The 24,905-nt window shown below is 40.9% G+C and overlaps 1 long non-coding RNA gene across 2 annotated transcripts in view; it reads right to left on the bottom strand.

Moving 5' to 3' along the window:
• LOC111520362 overlaps positions 1–24,905 on the bottom strand; it is a 105,419-nt gene that overhangs the window by 60,374 nt on the left and 20,140 nt on the right. For both annotated transcript variants that reach the window (XR_002724652.3, XR_004229086.1), the window contains exon 2: positions 18,156–18,269. This is a non-coding gene — a long non-coding RNA (uncharacterized LOC111520362). The remainder of the gene's footprint in view (positions 1–18,155; positions 18,270–24,905) is intronic.

The following is a 24,905-nucleotide window of genomic DNA, read 5'->3' as shown; positions in this document are numbered from 1 at the left end:
TGGGCTGGGTGTGGTGGCTCATGCCTGTAATATCAGCATTTTGGGAGGCCAAGGTGGGAGGATCACTTGATTTCAGGAGCTCGAGACCAGCCTGGGACACGTAGTGAAACCCCATCTCTACAAAAATAAGAAAGTTAGGCGTGGTGGCACGTGCCTGTAGTCCCAGCTACTTGGGACGCCAAGGTGGGAGGATCACTTGAGCCCAGGAGGCGGAGGTTGCAGTGAGCTGAGATTGCACCACTGCACTTCAGTCTGGGTGACAGAGTGAGACTGTATCTCAAAACACACCTCACATACACACACACATAAATCACAAATGACATGATAGCTGGCATTGTTTTAAAATATCTCAACAAAAGGGAAAAAAGGAATAGACAAAGAAAATATTGCAAAATCTTGATTATTACTGAATCTGGCTGCTGGTGATATGGAGGTGTTGTAGTTTTCTTTGTTTGATCTTGAGGTCTCCCTTTGAAGATGGGCTGTAAGCGCTAGCCCTGCCCTGACAGTCGTGAGTGCTTAGAGTGTGTCTCTGGCAGGATACCTGTGGATGGCCTAATGCCTCAGTGTCCAATCCATGACTCATGGGAAACTTGTTTATACCGGCAAAGCTTTTGTGGCTCTTGTCTGACCTCTGTCTGGCTTATTCCTTCTAAGAAAGTCATTCTCTAAGAGAGCCCTGATGGGGAATGAAGTTAGGTTCAGGTGTGTCAGTCAGTGGAGACATATGATACAGGGAGGGCCACTCAACAAACCACAGGAAGTAACAGAAGCAATGCATTACTTATAGATTCCAGAGAAAAGGGCAGCCTTCCTCACAGGGCCAGTGGGGAGCTGGTAACATGCATTACCCAGGTGGGTTTCCTGTGGGAAGTCCAATTGATGGGGTTATAACTAGCTGGCCCCAGCTCTGTGGAGGCACAGTGTAACTCATCTGTGCAGTCCCTGTGAGGTGTGGGAGTCAGTGGGGTGAGTCAAGCAGGCATCTATATGTTCCATGGGGAAGTGGTCACCAGGAGGCAGTTGTATAAGGCAGATATCTAGATCAACTAGATTGAATAACTGGGAAGAGTTGCAGAACTGGACACTATGTTGAGGGTGACTAAGCCCTGCTTCTGGTATGATAAAGTCCAACTTATTTTCAAACATGGATGCTGAGGCAACATAAAATTATGGGAATTCACTTCAGGGGGTTTGTTGTGCTCTTCTATCTTTTGATTTTTTTTAAATGTTCATTTTTAACAATTACATAAGTTACAGTCAAATGGGCATCATGTTTATCTGATTCGTTACTCATAACAGGCAGCTATTGGAACAGAATTTTCTTTTTCTGAATCTTCCACTCAGTCTAAAAATCATCACACCTGGACTTTGCACCTTCAGATCTACATTGGAGCACGTGATGGGTGCCAGGATGCTCTGTCTATATTCCCTCTTCAGGATGGAGAAACTATTTCCCCAGCATCCCAGTGGGTTGCCTACTGATGTCTAAAAGCTGAATCCCTTCCCAGGAACCGACCTTGGCCAAGGGGAGCTGCCCCTCCCCAGGGGCAGTTCACATCCATTTTCAAAGCTATATAGGAATAAAGGCCCCCTTGCCTCAACATGGAGCAGCGCTGAAGGGCTCCTAAGCCTCCCATAAGATGGCTGAAGTCTTTGTTGTGATTGCTTTGCCACCGAACTTGTCCTTCTGATCAAGCCTGCTCCCATTACTCCCCCAGGGGCGTTACTCTTTACAGCAGTGACCGATAAATGTCCTACACACAAATCTCTATCTCAGCTTCTGTTTCCCAGGAAACCCTAACCTAAGCTAGTGTGGAAAGGCCTCCACTACCTAATGCTGAAGAAAAAAAGCAGGTTGTAAAACAGTATGAATAGAACGTTTCCACATAAATAATGTAAAAAAAAAAAACAACAACAACAAAAGCGTACATTTCTAGATGGGTATAAATACACAGAAAAAAAGATGGAGATATGTATCTTTTTACTTTGGGAAATGGAAATGAGTTGGGAAGATGTTAAGGGCAGTTTTCACTGTATTTTAATTGCTTCACCTTTTATCAAAAAGATGAATTAATCTGTTATTTATATTTTTCAAAATAAGTCAATTTATTTTCTCTTTAGACATGCAATGAAAGCAACATTCTGCAAATGGAATACTACAGACACTTATGTGAGTCGATAAGAAGATGATGTTATGTCTACCAAAATTCAGACAAAAAGGCTAAAGAAAGGAAGTACATATGAATACATTTAAAAAGGTGAAAAGTAATGGCTGGGCACAGAGGCTCACGCCTGTAATCTCAGCACTTTGGGAGGCCGAAGCTGATGGATTGCTTGAGTCCAGGAGTTTAAGACCAGACTGGGCAACATGGCAAAAGTCCCTCTCCACAGAAAAAAAGAAAAAAAAAAAAAATAGCTGGGTGTGGTGGCACATGCCTTTAGTTGCAGCTACTTGGGAGGCTGAGGTGGGAGGATCACTTGAGCCTGGGAAGTGGTACTTACAGTGAGCCAAGAATATGCCACTGCACTACAGCCTGGATGACAGAGTGAGACCTGTCTCAAAAAAAAAAAAAAAAAAAAAAAGATGGAAAAGTAGATCCAGAGAATCATATATATGTGTGTTTCATATGAAAGAGAAATTTCAGAAGCAGGGGAGAGCAGAGGAGCAGCAGCAATAATTAAACAAATCATAGAAGAAAAATTGCTTTGTTTCAAGCAATGTTCTGAACAAAAGGTTTCCAAGTACCAGGCAAAATATCCAGAAAGAAATGCAAACCTATGTGGTGGAATAAACTCAAGAGACATGGAAAAAATTTTACAGGCATTCAGGGATTAAAAACAAGTCTTCCAAATATAGAAACAATTTAGTAGGCACCAGATTTCTTGAAAAATACCAGATATCAAAAGTCAACAGAGAAGAACCGTGGTGCTTGATGGGGAAATATCATGGCCTGGGGCTTCCATATCCAATAAAGTAATATTTAACATGCACGAGAACATCAGAAGGATGCCTCGTACATGCTAGACAAAAAGCAGCGTGTTGGGACACTTATCCTTGGTAGGAATTACTTGTGGAAGTATTGATGGACAGTTGCTCCAAACCAAGAAGTTAAGTCTGGAGATTGGATAGGAAATTGATGGTGATGAACAATAAAACAAAAATTCAAAGGTTGGAATTACTCTAAATAATTGATATTAGTGTGAGTGAAACAATGCAAATGTCAGAAATAGTCCTTTAAAGTTAATGTTCATGACATTAAATTAACCACATAGCCATTACTATTATTAATCTGGATGGAAAGTCCAGTGTCTATTGGTAAAACTCAAGGGGAGATGATAGGCAGGAAGAGAAGAAGAAAGGAGAAAGCATGAGTCTGCTAACTCTCCTATAGTTTATGGAGGTATTCAAAAGAAATATATTGTCAGCTGAAGATTATCATTGGTAGACAAAAATTTAATTTCTAAAGAAACAGAAAAAAATAGGAAAATCTGGTCAATGTAATAAAATGTAAGAAAAAGGTGAAAAAAGTTTAAAAGTACAAAATAAGATGATGAAAACAGGGTGAAAAAGTTATTAAAGTGAATACGACTGTATTAAATAGAAGAATTAGAAATAAGAAATATTCAGCTTTAGTTGAATAAAAAAATTAATTAAATGTGGTTTTCCAGAGACTTGACTAAAATTAAGTAAGAAGGTTTAAAATGATGAAGTGAATACAGCCACACTGGGCAAAAAAAGAATGTAGGGATGGCAACAGTAATATCAAATAAAGTTGAAATAAAGAGAGTCACTAAATGGGACAGAGGGCTGTTTTAAATTTTGAACAATATCTACAGTAAAGATACAACAGCCATGAACGATGACTGAGTCTATTCACCTAATCACATAGCATAAAAATATTGAAAAATATATTCAAAATAGGAGGAGACATTGACAAAAAAAAAAAAAAATGTATCCTATAGTCAACTTTATTATACTTGTCCCAAAAGAGTAGCAGAGAAATCCACTAAGAATATAAAAATTAGTATAATTAATGGACTTGTATCTCTAGTTAGGTAGCTAGCTGTTGTTGATTACATTTATTACAACCATCCACAGTATAGTTACAAAAAAATCAGTATATTAAACTAAAAAGCCAATCTCAATAATTCCAAAAGAGACAATATTATATCAACCAGATTTCCCACCAAAATGCAATGCAACTGCAAACTAATTGCCAATTCTTAAAAAAAAAAAAAAAAAATCTACTGGCCGGGCGCGGTGGCTCACGCCTGTAATCCCAGCATTTTGGGAGGCCGAGGCAGGTGGATCACGAGGTCAGGAGATTGAGACCATCCTGGTTAACACAGTGAAACCCCGTCTCTACTAAAAAATTAGCCGGGCGTGGTGACGGGTGCCTGTAGTCCCAGCTACTCGGGAGACTGAGGCAGGAGAATGTCGTCAACCTGGGAGGCGGAGCTTGCAGTGAGCCGAGATTGCGCCACTGCACTCCAGCCTGGGCCAACAGAGTGAGACTCCGCCGCAAAAAAAAAAAAAAAAAAGAAAATCTACTTAGAAACTGAAAAACACACAGCTAAGTAACAGTGAAATCAAAGAAGAAATTAAAACTGCAATTAAGGATGATTCAGAAAGTGATTATAATGACTAGAATGAATCCACATTTTAATGGGCTATGGCCAAAACTGCATGAAAAACATTTCAAAAAGAATAAAAACACATGACCCATACTTTTACCAATATCGATGGACCCATTAATCATGAAAATCAATAATAAATGTATACAGTAAACTGAAATTCATAAACTAAAAACAGAACAGTTAATAACCAAAATAAGGTGATTCAATTTTTACAAAGCTAACTAATAAAACAAAGGAGATAGAACACAAATATACAATATTAAGAGTAGAAAAGCACGTATTACTGCAGACAAAGAAAAATATTACATTATTAGGGAGGACATGAATGAGATAAAAATGAATATAAGTAGGCTACATTCTTGTAAGAAAAAGATCCTCAAATAAAAGAACATTTTCTTAAACAAGAGACACATCTAATAGCAAACAATCAGAAAGTTTTAAATGAAAGAGAAAGGGAGAGGTCTACCAAGTGAACATAAATACACAAAAAGTTTAGGGTGGCAAAATTGTCTGACAAGGTAGAATTTAAGGCAAGAGCATTAAAAAGAACAAAGAGGCTTATTTTTAGTGGATAGGAATATAATTCACAGTAAAAATATAGCAGTCACACACCTTTACATGTCAAATAACATAGCCCTGGGCTCAAGTGATCTTCCAGCCTCAGCCCAGAAATAAACAAAAACAGAAAGGCAAGAAAAGCAAAGACCACAGTTGTGATATGCAGTAGAAAAACCCCTGGAAAACCTCTTTTAATGGGCTGGGGCTCTTTAGTATTGCCATGTGAAACACCATCATTCTCATTGGAAACAAATGGAATTAATATAATAAACTGGCAGTTTTTCCAAGCTCCATATTCCTTCCCGGGGAGACCATGTAATGTTTGCAAGATTCCTCTGAGCACTCTCTCTGTGTTTGGAAATGATGCTTGCTTGCTGTTTAATGTTTCTATTAGGGAAAAAGAAAAACAAACAAAGATGGTCCCTTAGCATTTCAAATCTAATAGCATTGTGACTTGATGTAATCCTTGGGTACCCCAATTACACTCCAGCAGAAGTAATAAGAGAGGAGGTACCACCACCCACTGGGGACCAGCCACCTAGTAAAGCCCATCAACCTGGACTCCTTGTGACAAGGCAAACTTCTTGTGCTTCCCTTTTATTCGAGGAAACTAGACTGACATGGGAGTTTGAGATTGGACAGTAACAGAAAAAAAAAATGTTATTGTTCTTCTTTAGCAGAGGAATGAACGCAATCTGAGTAACATCTAAAGGTTGTTTGTTCTTGTTTTGTGTTGGTTGGGCTATTGTCTTTGAGGCCATCAAGTCTCCATCTCATGGCTTTTAGAAGATTCAAAGTCTAGCTCAGAGAAATAATCATCCCTATTTTTGGCAATGTTTAAAACCTGATGGAAGGTTTTATGCAGTTTTCTTATGAACCAGGACTTCAAACAAAAAAGGTAAAAATTTAGAGGCTCTGAAACATATATTTGTTTTAATAAATAGATATAGAGCTGTTTACCCCACCAAAAAATACGTTTTTAAAAATTACCCCAAGATATTTATAAAACTTTGTCAAAATTGACTAAAAAGACATAAATTCAAGGGTAGAAATTCTATAGGTCTCATTCTCTGATTCCTCCATTCATTCATTCATTCATTCATTCATTCAATATTTAATGAGAGCCTATTATTTGCCAAGCAGTATGCTAGGTATTGGTGACAGAGTCAGAATATATGAAAATTTAAAAAAACTATAGTAAACGGAAAAAAAACCCCATGTTTTTGAGTTTGGAAGGAACCCAAAAACTATTTCTCCCTAAATAACTCTGGAATCAAAGAATAAATCAAAAGTGCAATTATAAGTTACTTAGACAATATTAATGATAATTATGCCACATTCTAGTGAAATTGTACTTGGGGGAAATTCATAGCATTTAATACTTACATTATTAAGGAAGCAAGATTTAGAATAAAAAAAGTAGTGCTTCTGTTAAGTTTCTTTAGCTGCCAAAAAAACAAACAAACAAAAACTAAAAAGCTGATCCTGAAATGTATTCATAGGATTCTCCAGCCCTCCATGAGCTGTCCATTGGGAGACTCCAATTTTTCCATTGGAATATGTCACAGAATCAAAGAGGAAAGAAAGGGAAGTCAGAACTGAACATTAGGAACTCATGGACCTTTCCTTCAAGATGCTGAAATTAGGATGCCACGGTTACAACTGCCATCCATCCCTGAATGTCTCCACACCAGATTCAGCTTCCCAGGAGAGAATGTCTGACTGAATTATCTTAGGTGATCTATCCAAGGTGAGCCAGGATCCCATTATTGGGGGCCCAGTGGAATCACAGGTGGCAGAGGAAAGAACAGTTTCCTAAAGAAGAGGACGCTGGACAGAAAAAAAAAATGAGAAATGTCCATGGCACTAATCATTCAATTCCAGATGCTAGAAAAACATGACAAATTAAACCATAGGACAGTAAACACAAAGAATTAACAAACAAAAGTAGCTAATGTCCAGTAGAAACTCTTCCTACCACAATCAGGAGCAGTTAACTGAAAAATTCAAAGAAAGCCAGGAGTCATACAAATTAACATACGCTTCATTTGAACCGAAAACATAAACGTGCAGTCATTCCTCAACCTTTTGTGGCAGTCTTTTCTTTACATGGGGCCCACTGATTGGAATGCACCATCATCTTTTTCACATAAACCATTCCCATAATGCATCTTCTATAACTATTATTTTCCATTTCTTTAAAGTGAGAAGAGAAATAAACAACCCCTTGAGAAGTAATATGAAAACTAAATCCTAGTGTCTTGAAGCTTTTCCCCATATGTTAGTCATTCATTCACTTATTTATTTTGAGATGGGGTCTCACTATATTGCCCAGTCTGGTCTCAAGCTCCTGAGTTCAAGTGATCTTCCATCCTTAGCATCCTGGGTAGCTGGGATTACAGGTATGCACCTGGCTTCTTTCCGGATTCTGACAGTTGCCTCTTCCACATCTAACTCAACAGCAATATTTACGCAATTTAAAAAAAAAAAAATGAAGACTTTCCAAAATATTCAACCTAGTTTTCTAGGAAACAACTTTTTCTAAATTCATATTCATTGGTTAATATGATATGTAAGTAGATTATATAGTTGCAATAACATTCACAACTTGCATAAACAGTTTTCAGATAATCCCACTCAGCTGGGGAGAGAGGGAGAGGTACCAATGAAAAACTTAAGTCATAATTGTGAACATTTTAGATACATCAGCTCAGGTGGTACATTTTATAGTGAGTGAAAAAATTTGATAAATGCAGTGAGTCAGTGGATATTGGATTAAGAGAGCTTCTACTGTATTGACAAAACCACTACTCATTTCTCTTAATCCCTCCCACTCCCATACCCTGATTCTAAAGGGGACAAATATGGAAATTTTACCTCCTATCTCCATTCCCTCAAAAAAGAAATAAACAAATACATTAGGAATGAGAAAGAAACCATTAATTGCAGACATGGTATGTAATTAAAAACATGGCGAAAGAATTTAGATAAAGTGATATGCCAGTGAATTTCAAAATATGAATTAAATTGTTTTTTAGAAAAAATATAGATGCCAAGAAAAGGTAGAAAACTTGCATAGAACAGTAACCAGTAGAGAAACTGAAAAAACAAACAACAAGGTAATTGAACTACATCTATCCCAAAGTCCAGATAATTTTATAGGAAATTTCTTTTCTTTTCTTTTTCTTTCTTTTTTTTTTTTTTTTTGAGACAAGGTCTTGCTCTTGTCACCCACACTGGAGTGCAGTGGTATGATCTCTGCTCACTGCAACCTCTGCCTCCTGGGTTCAAGCAATTCTCCTGCCTCAGCCTCTCAAGCAGCTAGAATTACAGGCATGAGCCACCACGCCCAGCTAATTTTTTTAATAGTTTTAGTAGAAATGGGGTTTCACCATGTTGGCCAGGCTGCTTTTGAATTCCTGACCTCAGGTGATCTGTCCACCTCAGCCTCCGAAAGTGTTGGCATTACAGGTGTGAGCCACTATGCCCGGCAATTTTATAGGAAATTTCTATCAAATCTTCAAAATACAGATAGTCTAGTTTTATTTAAATCATTTCAAAAAATAGAAAGAATTAACCTCTCTAAATTCTTTTTATAAGGGAAATATAATCTCTATACCAAAACCTGAGAAAAAATAATACCAAAAAAAAAAAAAAAAAAAAAACTAAAGATCAATCTTAGGATTATAGGTATAGATATTGTTAATACAATATTAGCAAACTGAACCCAGCAGGGTCATAATAGAATAATATACCATGAGCAAGCAAAAATAGCTGTGAAATGCAAGGATGGTTTAACAATAGAAAATCTCTCTGTAATCCACCCATCAATTGGGGTTTCCCTGTTTCTCAGGAATCTGGACTCCAGTTCTGAGTTATGGAGCAACATAAAGCAGTTCTTGTAAATCTCAGGCCTTATTTCTTTGAGCTTCTGCCTCCTCACTGCCTCTCGCCAGCCATCTTGGGCCGGTTACATAACAAACTGTAAGCCTTTTCTTCTTTTCTTCTCCTTTTTCCACTTTTTCCACACACAAAAAAAATCAATTTCCTTATTTATGTTTTGAATGTTCTGAAATTTATTTTACATGGTTACTTTACTAAAAATATAAACATGTCACAAATGAGGAATCCTGTTGAGGGGTTTCTGACCCCATGGTGATATTCTTCCTCCAACTTCATCACCTTCTAAGGCCAGTACTCTCCAGAGATGACCCTTCCTTCATCTGGAAAATGTAGTCCTGATTCCAGCTCCCACTTCCCCTCTGATTCCTTCTCACCTACTCATCGCCCATACCACTCTGGAATTTATCTGAAAAATATATTCTGATCAGAAATCATTAATGTAATTATCACATTAACAGAATGAAGGAGGGGGCAAAAACAAAATCACCCTATTAGATACCCAGAGGCATTTGATAAAATTCAACTTTCATTCTTGAGTTTTAAAATAAAACAATCTTGTCGAAGATCATGAAGATTTATTTCTTAATATGATAAACAAATACCTAGATCAAATACTTGGCATTATGCTTAACAGTAAAACAGTAGAGCAAGTAATCAGGAATGAAACACAGGTGCCCATCATCACCTGCATCTATCAGGCAATCTTGTTCTGAGAGTGCTAAGATATGCAATTGAACAGAAAATTAAATAAGAACTATAACTATTAGAGGCACTTTACCACTATTTTCAGGAAATATAATTTCCTCTTTGAAAAACATACGAGAATTGCCTGAAAAAAATATTAGAACTCATAGGAGACTTCAGTAAGATAGTTACAAATAATAAAAAAGTTATATAGCCTCCCTACAAATCAACTACACCATCATTATATAACAAAAAAACCTACACAATAACCACACAAACAGAAATCTGAAGATTAATTTTAATCAGAAATGTGTTAGACTTTTCTGAAGAAACTAATTTTTTTTTCCTGAGAGGCGTAAAAGAAGAAAAATAAATGGCAAGGCTGCCCATGTCATGTTCTTAAAGAGGGAAACTCGTAAAGATTGCATAATTGTATTTCTACAACAAAGTAATATTTAAGTTAAAGATATGCAGTATGTACCTTTGTGCCATGCTTGTAAGAGTAGATGCGCGCGCATGCACATACACACGCATGCACACACACACACATATGCACACACACATACACGCATGCACACACACACACACCTGAAATTATATTCCTCCAAATCTCTAGTGTGATTACTCTAAATTGTGGCATTGTTGGCAATGTATCTATTTATTTAAAAATTCTTCACTATATTTTTATTTTGGGTTTCAGGACAGGACCATAATTTACTAATGAAAAAAAGATACATACATCATGGAGGGAAAAGCTGAGTATTATTGAGTTATTCTAGATTTTCTCTTTTCATTAAAAATTAACTCAATGTAGCCTAGAGCTCCAGGTAAAGAGCTGGCATTGAATTCCTTTCTATATTTTTAATCTTTCTTTGGGCTATCTATTGCCTAATTGTCCATCCGTTCATGATTTCTGAATTCAGTTATATTGCCTAACTTTGCCTCAATCTGCACTGGTTACTTGTGAGATAATGAAGGTAATAAAACATACAAACATGTGCTAAGCGATAGGGTAGCCTCTCTGGTAGTATCTTCCCATCTGCTGAGCCTGCCCCACCTTCATCTTGCAGCACTTGGTAGCAGCTGGGAAGCCTCAAAAAACTGGGAGTCAAGACTCAATTCAACGTGTGCTGAGATGTCACGTGCTCTTACAGTGGTAGAAATACCACTTAGTACAGATGTGTGCTTGGTGAAGGGGGCAGGCAAGCAGAAGGAGGGGATTCCACTGCCCTTAGTTTCCATTCTCACCTACAATAAGACAGGCTCTTGGAAATGCACACAGGCACACTCAGCTGAGCAAAGCCTTGCAGCTCAGAAGAAGCACCTGTGGCCTAATTCCCCACACCACAAAAAAGGTGCCCATGACTGTCCTGTGCAAAGTCCTGGCTGGGAAGCACAGATGTTCAGATCACAGTCGCTGTGGACCAATGTGCAAAGTGCTTTGAGCATCAGACAGGCCGGGGGTCAAAGTTTGGCTCCATTGCTGGCTCTATTGCCCTCAGCAAGTCATTCAACCTCCCCTGATGGGCTAGGTCCTCACTTAATGTCATCAATAGGTTCTTGGAAACTGTGATTTTAAGTGAAACAGCATATAACAAAATCAATTTTAGCACAGCCTGAGTTAGATAAACAGAAGTGAAGTTCCTATGGCATATTTCTGGTCACAAAAATATCCCCAAACTTCTTAAGGACTCAAAACACTTCTAATATTAAACATTGAAATGAATGTGAGCGAAATGGACATCTAAGAAAGGTTCATAAAAACAAGTAAGATAATTATTTAACCACATATTCCAGTTCAGAGTCTCAGGTGGCCGGAGCCTCTCCTGGCAGCTCAGGGCACCAAACAGGAACCAGCCACAGAGAGGGCGTCATCCCATTGCAGGGTGCGCTCACACACATCCACACTTAGACTGGGACAACAGAGACACGTCAAAGTACCTGACATGCACATCTTTGGGATGCGGGAGGAAACCTGAGGCCCTGGAGAAAATCCACGTAGGCATGGGGAGAATGTGTCAACTCCATATAGACATTGGCCCTGGCCAAGAATCAAATTTTGTTCTCATCAGTGTTATAACAAAATAATATTGAACAAAACCATTTTATTTGAGGCCTCTTGTACACTGATAAGCAAAACCAGATTTGCTCCTGGAGCTTAGGGTTCAGCACGATCCCACTTGTGAGAATGGGGCTACCTCGTAGTGCTATTATGAGATTTCAGATGGGGTTAACATCTGCAAAGCATGAATGTGAACCACAGCAGGGGCTTCTCAATTGTTCTTTCTCTTCAACCCCCACCTCCACCTCCCTCATTGCCTCCCTTCCTTGCTCTTTTCGTTCACTCTATTGCTTAGTAGCTTCTCCAAATGAACCAAGACAGAAGATGGGAAAAGACAGCAAGCCCAAATTAATAAAGCTTTCTGTGGCTAAGACTAAAGTACTGTGACACTGGGAGCTGAACAGTCTACTAAAAACTCAGCTAAGGCGTATCTGCAGAGTCTACCTGAACACAAACACCCCATGCCCATCTGTAGTCATGTCCAAAGGTTGACACATTATGTGTTTTTGTCTGGTTAAAAGTTAGCTTATCTGTAAAGTCCCGAGCTAAAAATAACCAAGTCGTCTAAATGTTTGGGCAAACTCTAATGAGAATGGAGCCTTCCAGAGACCCGTGTTTGTCTTTGTTTTCTCCTGGTGTTTGACTTTGACACTGACTTCTAATCTCAGATGTCATATTAAGAAGAATACACACTAGGTTGATTTCAAATCCATGATAGGTGAGCTGACTAATGAAACTTGGCTTATTTCCCTGTACAGACAGTTCTTTTCCTGCTGAGCAATAATAACAATATGTAATGCAGTTTATTGTTATTCAACGTACTCAGCACCTCTCACTCAAATAAAGGCAGGCTTCAAGGGCGTTCATCTTTATGACAACCATGAAACATATCATATGTAAGATCCTGAGCTGTCTCAAAAGACTAAGCTGAACAATTTCTCCAGTAAAATGATCACTGGAGAAAAATCATTGAGAAGTGAAGAGAGACTTTTCACCTGTTGAGCTATAGGCTGCTACGATGAGTTGCATAGCTGATGACACCCTGCAAAATCACAGCCATAGTCATTCTAGAATTTGGAGTGAGAAGGGGGGTGGTGATATAATTCATGTTTTGCCATTGCAGAGAGGGTTCCAGGGCATCTCCAGGGCTGCAGGCTTGGCCCCTCGGGGAGTCAGGAGTCTCTTGCTGGATGGGCCCACCCTCCTGTCCCACACCCAGAGATAATGATTTTATAGGTCTGAAACTTGAAGACCTGAGCATCAAGCTTTTTAAACTCTCTGGGTGATCAGATGTACAGTCAGGGCTGAGAATCAGGGCTCCAGATCTCACTTTCTAAATGGGAAACCCACCTGGGCAGGACCCAGGCCTGGAGCTGTGGGATGCGGGAGGCCAGGCATTGGTAACTTGCCAGCTCTCCCACATGGTGGGGAAGGAGGATTGGCCTGAGCCATTGTTACTCCCACAGCAGGTGGGTCTTCACACAGCTGTCCACATTCTAGGGAGAATTCTCCACCAGATGGCGGGACCTCCAGGCAGAAGCCAGTTGAAAAGAAAGTGTTTTCTCCTGATTATAGACCTTCTGTTCTCTGACAGGAGGCAGTGTTAATCAACCCCCCAAAAGATTCTTCCTGACTCTCCCATTATATAACCTATGTTCACTGTGTGCTTGGGCCAAATATCACTGAACTTTAAGCTGGAAATGATGATCTCTCTGGTGGTTTTCAAAGTTTCCCCCCGCCCCCAACAACTCCCCCAGTGCCCAAACCAAAGCCTGTGTGAAATTCTAATCTCCATGAAAGGTAAACGCAGAGGTGCCGGGATGACACTGGCAAGTAGGAGCCCGAGGATTCTCTTTGGACCTGGTCCCACAATGACAGCCCCTGAGGAATCCCCTGAGAAACATAGATTGAAAACCATAGATGTGGTCCCATTGTCTTCCAGGGTCTGAGAAGCTGCCTTGTCCAGGGGCATCTGCTAGTAAATAGAGTCACCTGGTCTAAATCCAGGTTCCCAACTTCAATAGCAGTTCTTGCTTAGCCAAAGGTCTCAGCTACATGGATAAAGATGGGCTTCTCCAGAGTCTCCAGGAGACATCCAGAATGGAAGGAAAAGAGCCTAGAGGCCTTGTCCTCAGGACTCCCAGAATGCTGACCTGTCCCCTCTCTGTCCCTGGCCACTTGTCCTGGCCAACATTATAAAACAGTACAGGGTACAGGAGGCTGGGCTTGGTGGCTGATGTCTGTAATCCCAGCACTTTGGGAGACCGAGGCTGGTGAATCACCTGAGGTCGGGAGTTCAAAACCAACCTGGCCAACATAGTGAAACCCCGTTTCTACTAAAAATACAAAAATTAGCTGGGCATGGTGGTGGACGCCTGTAATCCCAGCCACTTGGGAGGCTGAGGCAGCAGAATCACTTGAACCCAGGAAGTAGAGGTTGCAGTGAGCTGAGATCACGCCACTGTATTTCAGCCAGGGCGACAGAGCAAGATTCTGTCTCAAATAAAACTAAAAATTAAAAGTAAAGCAAAACAAAAAAACAAAAAAACAGTACAGGATTGGCCAGGAAGTTTTAAAGGGGAGGGAAGGGATGGGACCAAGCTCCCAAACTCACCTGAGTTTGTACAGCTTCTCTGTGACACAGGGGGGTGTCTTCAACGGTTGACACCCACCTCCTTTTCCTGAATCCCCCTCCTCAGTATGGCCACCTTCGTGCCCTCCCTGGGACCCACTGCCCTCTCCTGCAAGACTCAATCAGATTGCTTTTTCTCGGGTATTTCTTTGAACTCCCAACTGACCTCCCTGACTACCTTAAATGGCAATATTATTATTATTCCTAGAACTACTACTGCTGCAGCTGCTGCTTTGACCACTGCCTTTATCCTGTGCAAAGCACTGTGCCAAAGCACCACATGCTTAACTTTCATGCTTCTCACCACCACCCTGGGTAACTGGGACCATTATTGGCTTCCTTGCCAAAGAAGGGACAGGTTTAGTGCTGATATACATTTCCTATCACTGTTATAACAAATTACCTCTGATGTAATGTCTTAAGACACAAATTCATTAATTTATAATTCTGGAGGTCAAAAGTCTGCAATGGAACTCACCAGACTAGAATCAAGGTATTGACAGGGTTGCATCCCTTTCTGGAGGCTCTATGGGGAGACTCTGTGTCTGTATCATTTCCAGCTTTCTAGAGGCGGCCCACATTGCTTGGCTTGTGACCCCTTCCATCTTGAAACCAGAAATGGTGGGTTGAGTCCTCACATCACAGCACTCTAGTCCTCAATTCTGTCTCCCTCTCTCTCTTACAAGGAAATTTGGGATAACTTCAGGCCCACCTGGATAACCTGAGATACTCCCCCTACCTTAAGGTCAGCTGATTAGCAACCTTAATTTGATCTGCAATCAAAATTTCTCTCTGATATGTATGCAACATATTCACAGGTTCCAATAATTAGAACATGGACATCTTTGATGGGGCAGGGCATTATTCTGCCTTGCTGTAGAGATATTATGTAATTTGGAGCTAATAAATGGAGTTTGCTGGATTTGAATCTTGGTCTTTTTGATTCCAAAGCCTCTTCCATGAACTCCAATGCACACTGCTACCAGTAAAATTCTACCAACAACATCCCTTCCTAAGACCCTCTTCTGTGGCAGGCACCATCTTGGACACTGGTGGTTCATATATGAATAAGAATTAACCACGGCCCCAGACAATCTCACAAGCTTGTGGGGGAGACAAGCTTGCAAATGTCAATAAATAACTATAATGGTAAGTGAGAAAGAAGTGTATGCAAACGCTGTGGGTGCACAGAGGAGTGAGTGATTAATTCCACAGGATTGGGAGGCAGTGTGGGATGGGGTTGGAGAGGATATTTGAAGTAGATCTGAAGGATAATTAATTCACTAGGCAAGGGAGGCGGTGAAGGATGCTCCATGCACAGAGAATACTGAAAGAAGCTAAGCCATGTAATTGGTTGGATGTTTGTGGGAAAATGAATTCATTTTGTTGTGGCCAGACACAATGTCTGAGGTGAAAAGATGGGAACTGAGGTTGGAATGGGTTCTGATATTGAAGGGTCTTAGAGGCCATGCTCATGTTCACTGTGGAGAAAACTGACCTCCATCAAAGGATTTTAAGAGAGAGAGGACCATGATCAAACCTCATTCTGGTAACATCTCAGAAGATAAATTTGTTAGCAGGTTGGAAGTGAGGGGGAAGAGGCTGAGATCAACATCCAGGTGAAAGATCACAGGGGTCTAAGGAGGGCCATGACCATGGGAATGAAGAGCAAAAGGCAGATTGAGACTGTTCTGAGGTGAACTCAGTCGATATTTGTGGCTGTGTCATGGAAAAGGGTCATGGGGTGAGGGGCAGCAAGGGAAGTAGAATCAGGAATTCCCCACCGGCTCTCTAACTCAGGGCTACATGGTAGCCCCCTAAACTGAGGTAGAATTTCATCCAAGCCCACCCCATCATTCATTGCCAAGGATACTTGTAAACTCAGCATCACAGATTTCCGGAGGGAAAAGCTTCTCTCTGGAGTTTGAACCTATTTACAAAATCATGCAGAAGAAATTGCTCACAGTGACCGATGTGATTCCAAATGCTGAAGTGAGATTGTGTGTGCGTGTGTATATGTGCCTGTGTGTGTCTTGGGGGAGGTGTCCTTTCTCTAAAGCAGCTCCTCACATCGCTGCCTGCAGAATGGATTTCCCCTTTGCCCCACACAGGACCGCTGTGAGCAGAGATTCATCCTCCTGCCTCCTTTCCAAGCCACACCATTCCCTTCATCACTCCCTCCCACCCTGGCATCTCCCCAGCTCTCCAGGGGAAAGCTAGAACTACTATTCTAATGGCCAGTTTGGTCTTGTCAGGATCTGTTAAAAGAAACTAGGTCTTGGATGTGTATGTATTTGTGTGTATAGTTGGATGTATGCGCTTGTGTGTTTCTGCGTGGGTCTGTGCATGTGAACCTAAATGTGTGTCTGTGTTATAGTTGCCAGTTTGGCAAATAAAAATACAAGGTGCACAATTTAATTTGAATTTCAGGTAAATTATTTCAGCAAATCATTCTTTTAGTATATGTACGTCCATGTGTATTTATGCATGCCTATTTAGGGCTTATGTATACGAAAAAATTGCTCATTTTTTTAACTGAAAAACGCATGTATAACCCATGTGATTATGTGTGTGTGTTTTGTGTAAAAGCCTGTGTGGTTTTGTTTTTGCTCATGTGCTCGGGTGTTTGTGTGTATCTAAGTGCATGTCTGTGTATATAGGTATGTGGTTTTCTGTGTTTATGTGCTTATGTGGGTCTGGGTTACAGGAATCCTAACAAGAGATTTGCCCAAGTCATCTAGGCCTGGAGAAAAACGTCATTCTCAGTTTACCAGAGAAAAAGCAGACTTTTTTCTGCAATTAATTAATTGTGACTTTGAACAAATCACTGCAAAGTGAGAAGGTTGAACTAGACTTATTCATTTAGATATTTATTGATCATTCTAGGAGCAGAAAGTGCAAAGGCAAGTAATTCACAGAGGACTCATGGTCTAGAGAAAGGACATCAATACTACTGAGGAGGTTATGATGTAGTAAATGCCACCATAAACGTGTATGGCGACATCCCCACAACCGTGGCGATACCTTCCATTTCTTTGTGTCTGTGAAGACAGCCCTGCAGTGAAGGCAGGCAGATATTTCAGTGTGATGCTTTTATCCCTTTGAATCTTTAAATTATGATTATTGGTAGAAGCATGCATGCAGCTCTGATAAACACAGATCGCCCAGGCATCAGCTGCGGGAAGCATTGCTCCATCCATCAAATGTGTTTGTTTTCAATAGTAGCAGTGCTCATGGAAGCCAGGAAATGTCACTGGCTTCAGATGTCACTTAAACATCTGAAGCATTTCTCATCGCCCTTCCTGTCACCGGTAGCAGCGTACCTTGAAGCGTTAGAGGGCTGCCTGCTTCCCCTGGGGGAATCTCAGCTCCCTTCAGAGTCCATGCCTGACGTTTATGCTTCTCCCTAACTTTGACACTGGTTTTGCTCATCCAATATTTTCAGGCTCTGTCTTTCAAAATAAAATTAGCTGGCTAAGTGAGATATTGGCCATTCTGGCTTGAAATCTGTCTCAAGCAAGCTTTCACACCCCTACAGAAAGCTGCCTTAATATAATAATTGAGAAATTATGTAGGAGTTTTTGAATCTGATGATATATGGTTAGAATACAGGCCAAGCAGTTATCACAAAGAGACCTCAGGGGTTGCAACAAGATAAGTTTGTTTTTCACTTACCTGGTAGTCTGAGCTCAAGCTGTCCTGGCTGCTGCGGCAATCCCAGAGGGACAAGGAGCCCAATTCCTTCTGGCTTGATGCTTAGCTGCCCTGCTCTCATCAGTACGGTCCATCCTAGCAAGCAGAAAGAGGGAGAGGGGAGGCAGCACAAATTCATTTCCTTTCAAAGGCAAGCCTGGACATTGCATGCATCACCTCTGACAACAGACACAGGTGAGGATGTGGCTGCACCAAGCTTCAAAAGAGGCCAGAATGTGGTCTTCCTCTGAACTGCCATGGGGCCTATTGCTATGGAGGAAAGAAGAGTGGGATGGGGGCAACTGGCAATCTCTGCTCAAAGAGCATTGGTATCAAAATATTCAAGAGCTCTATGGACAAATAGCCCTCAGAATACACTTGTCTGTAGCTGGAGGTGCAAGAACAACCTTAACTGAGTGCTCGCTGTGTTACAGACGATGTGAGAATCAGTCAGTTCTTATATTATTTGATCCTAATAGGCAAAGTGCCTGAGGGGTGAAGTGACTTGCCCAATGGGCACGTAGGTGCCACAGGAGGCACTTGGACCCAAGGTCTTTCCCACACACCACTCTGCCTCCTCTAATCTGCTGGTGATGGAATGACTCTCTTGGACATGTGCTGGGTTTTCAGGTGCCAACTCAGCATTACCACCAGCCCTGTCTAGGTCTCCTCTGCACTTCAGAAGCAAAGCAGAAACTACAATTCCCAGAATGCCATTCCCAGGAGGACCCATGTGCCAGACCCATTGAGGCACCTAGCAGAGGCCTTTCTCCTGCATTGGTGGCTTTATCCAGCCCCCAGCGCAGAGGGAGCTTCACAGCAGCTTTCCACAGGCTTCTGAGATCCCCCGGCTTTAGTGTTTCAGGCTGAGATCTTGGTAGGTGGCTTCTCGGCCCTTTGCACCCTGGGCTCTTCCTATAATACATAGGCTCCCCCTACCTGGACCACTCAGACTGAACGTCACAGACCCAGAAGGTAAGATCATGAGATAGTGCAGAGGTCTTTCTGTCTGGCAGAAAGAACACTCAAATTGAAACTGGGTGAACTGACATTCTCACCCACCAAGCTGACCCTTGACCACATCACTTAAGTGGTATGAGCATCAACATTTTTCACTCATCAAATGTGAATAACAATATCTACAAAATTATGAGGGCCAGGCACAGTGGCTCACTCCTGTAAATCCCTGCCTTTGGAACATCAAGGCAGGCAGATTGCTCAAGCCCAGGAGCTTGAGATCGGCCTGGGCAACCTGGTGAAATCCCATCTCTACTAAAAAGAATACAAAAAATTAGCCGGGCATGAAGACATGCACTTGTAGTCCCACCTATTTGGGAGACTGAAGTGGTAAGATCGCCTGAGCCCAGGAGGTCAAGGCTGCTGTGAGTTGTGATCAAGCCACTGCACTCCAGCCCTGGGAACAGAGTGAGACCTTGTCTCAAAAAAATGAAAACAAAAAATTCATTGGGAAGGTCACATGAGATACCATATTTAACAACAATTAGGACAAGAAAGTAGGGTGCTGCTGTTATTATTTTTGCTAATAATAATAGCCAAGCATTTTATAGACATCATTGCATTCAATCCTAAAACAACTCTGGTTATACCACTTCTATTTTACAAATAGGAAAACTGAGAAACAGAGAACTGAATTAACTTGCAAATGATCACACAGCTAGTTCTTGACAGAGCCAGAAACTGAACCCGTTCTCTGTAGTTTCAGTGCTCACACTCTTAACCACTATGGATGTGTTTCCTGTTGATACTGACACGTTTCAACTAGCTTGTTTATTTTCACCTTCCTCCTCAGCAGCTTACCACAATTGCCAAGTATAAAGACTAGCAAGGAGAAGAAATGATGAGCAGCAAGATGTATGAAATAACCTCCTAATAATTTCAAGAACCCAACATAAAAGTGGTCTATCTGGCAGGGTGCCTCATCCCTGAGTAATTTCAAGAAAAAGCTCAAGGACAACTTACTCTCAACTTGGGGCACCTATGCCCTGCAGGAGACATTTGGAAATGTCTGCAAACATTGTCACAACTGGTGGGGTGGGCATAGGGGTCCAAGGTGCTACTGACATCTAGTAGGTAAAGGTTCGAAAGCCCCTAAATAGCCTACAATGCACAGGACTATACCCCCCGCTCAACAAAGAATTATCTGGCCTAAAATGTCAATAGCATCACTGTTGAGAAAGCCTGCTTTAGAAGGTGTTACGGGATTTCCTGTGCCTAATATGGATCATGTGGGACATTTTCTGTGTTGTCCAATGTGATAGTCACTTGCCACCTGTGACTATTTAATTTTAAATAAATTAACATTAAATAAAATTAGAAATTTAATTCTTCAGTTGCACTAGCCACATTTTAAGTGCCCAGTGGCCAGCTGTGGCTAATGGCCACCATATTGGACAGCAGAGAGTCATGGAACATTTCCATCATCTCAGAAAGGTCTTTTGGCCAATACTACTGCAAGATCTTCTCCTGGTCTGAAACTGTATTAACTATCTCAAGCTGCATGTAGTTCCTTGCATGTTATAAAAAAACAAATATTAAACCGTGATTTTTTAAAACAGATAAAATAGGGCATATTTATTAAACCATAAAAAATGGTAAAAAATGGTCTTCTAAATTAGAATGCTTCGAATATAGTTGATGACATCTCCTCGTTAAGACACTGCTTTATTTGTTTATAGATCATTAAAACTGGGAAGAGGATGGGAACTTAAACCTAGAGTTGGCAAAGGCACTATCAATTGATGTTCAAGAAAAGGACTTGAGGGAGGCAGTTCTAAAATTGTAATCTAAACCAAAAGTTGTAGAATTTTTTAGTTTAAAATAGGATTTGCCTAATCTATTTTGGTTTTGAGTTGTATAATTCTTTTTAGGGGCCACAAATGTCTTGGAGAATCTGGTGAAATGTGCTGATCCACATCAACATGCAGATACACAGAGAGACCATTTTCTTTTTTCTTTTCTTTCTTTTTTTTTTTTTTTTTGTTGAGAGGAGATGGAATTTCACTCTGTCTCCCAGGCTGGAGTGAAGTGGCACAATCTCGGCTCACTGCAACCCCCGCCTCCTGTGTTCAAGCGATTCTCCTGCCTCAGCCTCCCGAGTAGCTGGGATTATAGGCACCTGCCACCATGCTCAGCTAATTTTTGTATTTTTAGTAGAGATGTGATTTCACCATGTTGGCCAGCCTGGTCTCGAATTCCTGACATCAGGTGATCCACCCGCTTCAACCTCCCAAAGTGCTAGGATTGCAGGCCTGAGCCACTGTGCCTGGACTACACAGACTATTTTCTATACAAGTTAATGTGATTCTTGGCTTCCTAAAGCCCCCTCTGTGTTCCAGTTGATCCCTACACACTACCCTCACTTCACAGATGAGGTAATTGAGTGACTGAATGAATCAAGAGAAACGAGGAGTTAAGTGACTTGTCCACAGTTTCCACAGCAGCAGGACCTCAAGCAGAGGCAGATGCTCCAATTCTCAAGCCTTATCCATTCATTAAGAAATACTAGTTTATATAAAGTAGTAAAGGAACTAATCTAGCATGTGCTATAAGATACACTTGTACTGTTTGAAATTCTTCTGCTTGCCTTCTATGACAGGAGAGGATGGGGCAGTACTTAAAAAGAACAGGAAAGGCCTTCAAAGTTGCCAGAGGGTAGAATAGGGAACTACACACTCATTGTCCACTCCACAGACTGAGTTATGAAGCTCTGAACTAAGAAACGTGTTCTATGATTTCTGATCTAGAATTTTTTTTTAGCAGAATGCTGCTTCTTTGATGATACTCCATTGCCTTTCTCCAGACACCACATTCTCGGTAATAATATGAACTCCTCACCTGATTCTATAGCCTCCATCCTTCTTATTAAGGCTTCGAGAAGCACAGTTTGTGAATTTGCCTTTGAATAGCTCATTAAGTTATTTGCTTTTGTTTCTGACTCCTGTCTCCTCTCCTGTATTCTGCTTCCTTATTTGTGCTTTTTCTTTAAAGCCAACAAAAAGCCTAGAAAAATCCCTTATGCAAAATTCCAAATTAAACTGTGCTTTTACCCGTACACTTAATTATAAGAAGTCGTGCCTGCTCTATACTTACGGCTTTTCACAATGTGCCATTATGTAGAACAGCAAGCAGAAGCAAAAAGTAGTGAACTTCACTGGCAGTCTAATCCGCACAGAGCTATTCCTATTGAAATGCTGTAAATAGAAATAATATTCAAGAAGAAAGAATCTGCCTCTAAGCCTGTGCCCAACAGATCTACTTACAAATCCCAAACAAAGCCTGTCGAGTCAAGTATACTTAGCCCAGTGTCTGGAACATAGCAATCCTTTTTAAAATATTTGTTGAGTGAATAAACTGATTATTTTCATTTTTCCTCTCACCATTCATTCTCTGCTCTCCACCTTCCTCTGCCCACTTCTGTCCCGACCCTTGGGGCTCCTTATTCAGCCCTCCTGCTGGATGGCTTTGCACTGACTACAGGCCATTGGAGGTTGGAAGGTGGAAGAAGAGACACATGAGGTTTCTCTTCCCATTTCCTCTCCTCCATGTTGCTCTGACATGGCTGTGCCTCCACAGCTACAGCTTCCATAGGTGGCCCTGCCTCCATGGCCCCACCTCTCACTGAGTTCCAGGAATATTATTTCCTCCTCTTTTCCCTTTAGGTTGAAGGAGTTCAGGAAATATCACCCTGAAATGTGCTGCTTGGTGTGCTGGTTAGTTCCCACTGGGGGCACTTGGGGAACAGCAAGTATAGGGAAGGGCTTTCTCTGAACTTCCTTCAGAAGGAGTTCAGTTGTCATGACCTCCCTCCCTGGGGAACACAGGAGAGACTCGAGGTTAACACCATGCTCAGACAGACTGTCATCGCTTCCTCTGAGGGCTGCTCAGAGACGACTGTTATTACCCGAGAGAGGTTTTGTCTGCAGAACAAGACACCCTCTACCACCACACATTTCCTTCCTCACCCTCCCCTGCCCTGTGTGCTGCCAAGCCCCAGAAGCCCCACATCCCTATTCCTTCTGTAGCTCAGGAGGCTACACAGACTTCAATCATCTGACCCATCTTTCAGTCTCATATTTTGTGAAACTCCAGGCATATGTACATAATTAAAATGGTTTTTTTCTCCTGTTAATTGGCCTTATATGAATTTAATTCATAGCGTAGCCAAAGAACCTAGGACGGTAGAGGGAAGCCATTTATGGCTCCCCTACGGGGTCTAAGCCTGTTAATAGCTTCCTACGTTGCTAGTTCCTAGATGTCTTCACATCCTTTTGGTTCCTTCAACCCCACTTGCATCTCAATAAATCATCCATTCATTAAACTCCTTCATTGAACTAGATTAAATTTTGATTTTTGCCAGTATCCTGACTGATACAGTGAAAAACTGAAATAGATATATAAATGAAAAGACTTGAAAACCGACTTTAAAGTAATTTTGAATATATTGTTTTTAACATTAAGGAATAAAGCCATAAACATAAAAGTTATTTCTCAAAATAATAAAATCTCAATTATTAGTTTTACCTAAATATAAGTTATAATATGTGAAAGTATACATTTATGTTTATATTATATAGGCCAGGGGCCAGGGGCAGGTAATATAATTGGGAAAATTGTTCCAAGTGTCAAGAAAAAAGCCACTACTAAGTGTCAAGAAAAAAAAACACTACTAAGCACACTAATAAATGATGTCTGTCAATTAGCTCATATATGCATTCTAGAGTAGACGTTTGCTACATGCATATGTGTATATGTTTTGCAAAACGGTCTTCATCAGTCATAAAAGTGATAGATGTTTCCTGGTATATCATCTGGGGTCCAACTTCTCACAAAAGCAAAAACCTTTTTACACCATAACTATGTGGTTTTAGGAAGGTGGGCCCCAAGGTGAGGGGTCAACATAGGTATGTTCTGCTTTCAAATTACAGGTAGAAGCCATTCAGAGACACCTCATAATCAAAAGAACTAGTCCTCAATCCAGAACCAAGACTTGAATTACTGGAGTTTAGAAGTGTTGAAAACTAGAGTTTGAGCTGGGCATGGTGGCTCACGCTTGTAATCCCAGCACTTTGGGAGGCCAAGGCAGGTGGATCACGAGGTCAGGAGTTTGAGACCAGCCTGGCCAACATAGTGAAACCCCGTCTCTATTAAAAAAACAAAAAGTTAGCCAGGCATGGTGGCAGGCACCTGTAATCCCAGCTACTGAAGAGACTGAGGCAGAAGAATCGCTTGAATCCAGGAGTCAGAGGTTGCAGTGAGCCACGATCGTGCTATTGCGCTCCAGCTCAGGCGACAGTGCAAGACTCCATCAAAAAAAAAAAAAAAAAAAAAAAAAACAGAAAGGAAAAGAAAAAAAGCTAGAGTTCTCACCAGAGTTTGGGTGACAGAAGCTTGAGCCATTAGCCCAGTGCTGAATGAATGCTCTCTCTGCCATCTCACAGACACACTCTCCCTAGCATGCCAGCACGTGCTAGTTTTTACCCTCGCTTTCTCTCATGATAATACATAACATCTTTCTTATTCTAAAAGTAAGAGATGTCCAACATAGACAAATACTACAGAGTTAAAAATAGGCAAAAGAAAAATAAAACCTAAAACGACCCATCATCTTTCTATATTGAGATAACCAGTTCTAGCAGTTTGGTATCTCTCCTTGAATAGGCAAACGATTAATGGCAGACTAAGGGAAGAGATGATAAGTGGATATATCCCAGC

Source organism: Piliocolobus tephrosceles, chromosome 8 (assembly GCF_002776525.5).
Source record: "Piliocolobus tephrosceles isolate RC106 chromosome 8, ASM277652v3, whole genome shotgun sequence".
Taxonomy (NCBI): Eukaryota; Metazoa; Chordata; class Mammalia; order Primates; family Cercopithecidae; genus Piliocolobus; species Piliocolobus tephrosceles.
Note: the sequence above shows the minus strand (reverse complement) of the source record. Positions and strands in the feature narration are given on the sequence as shown.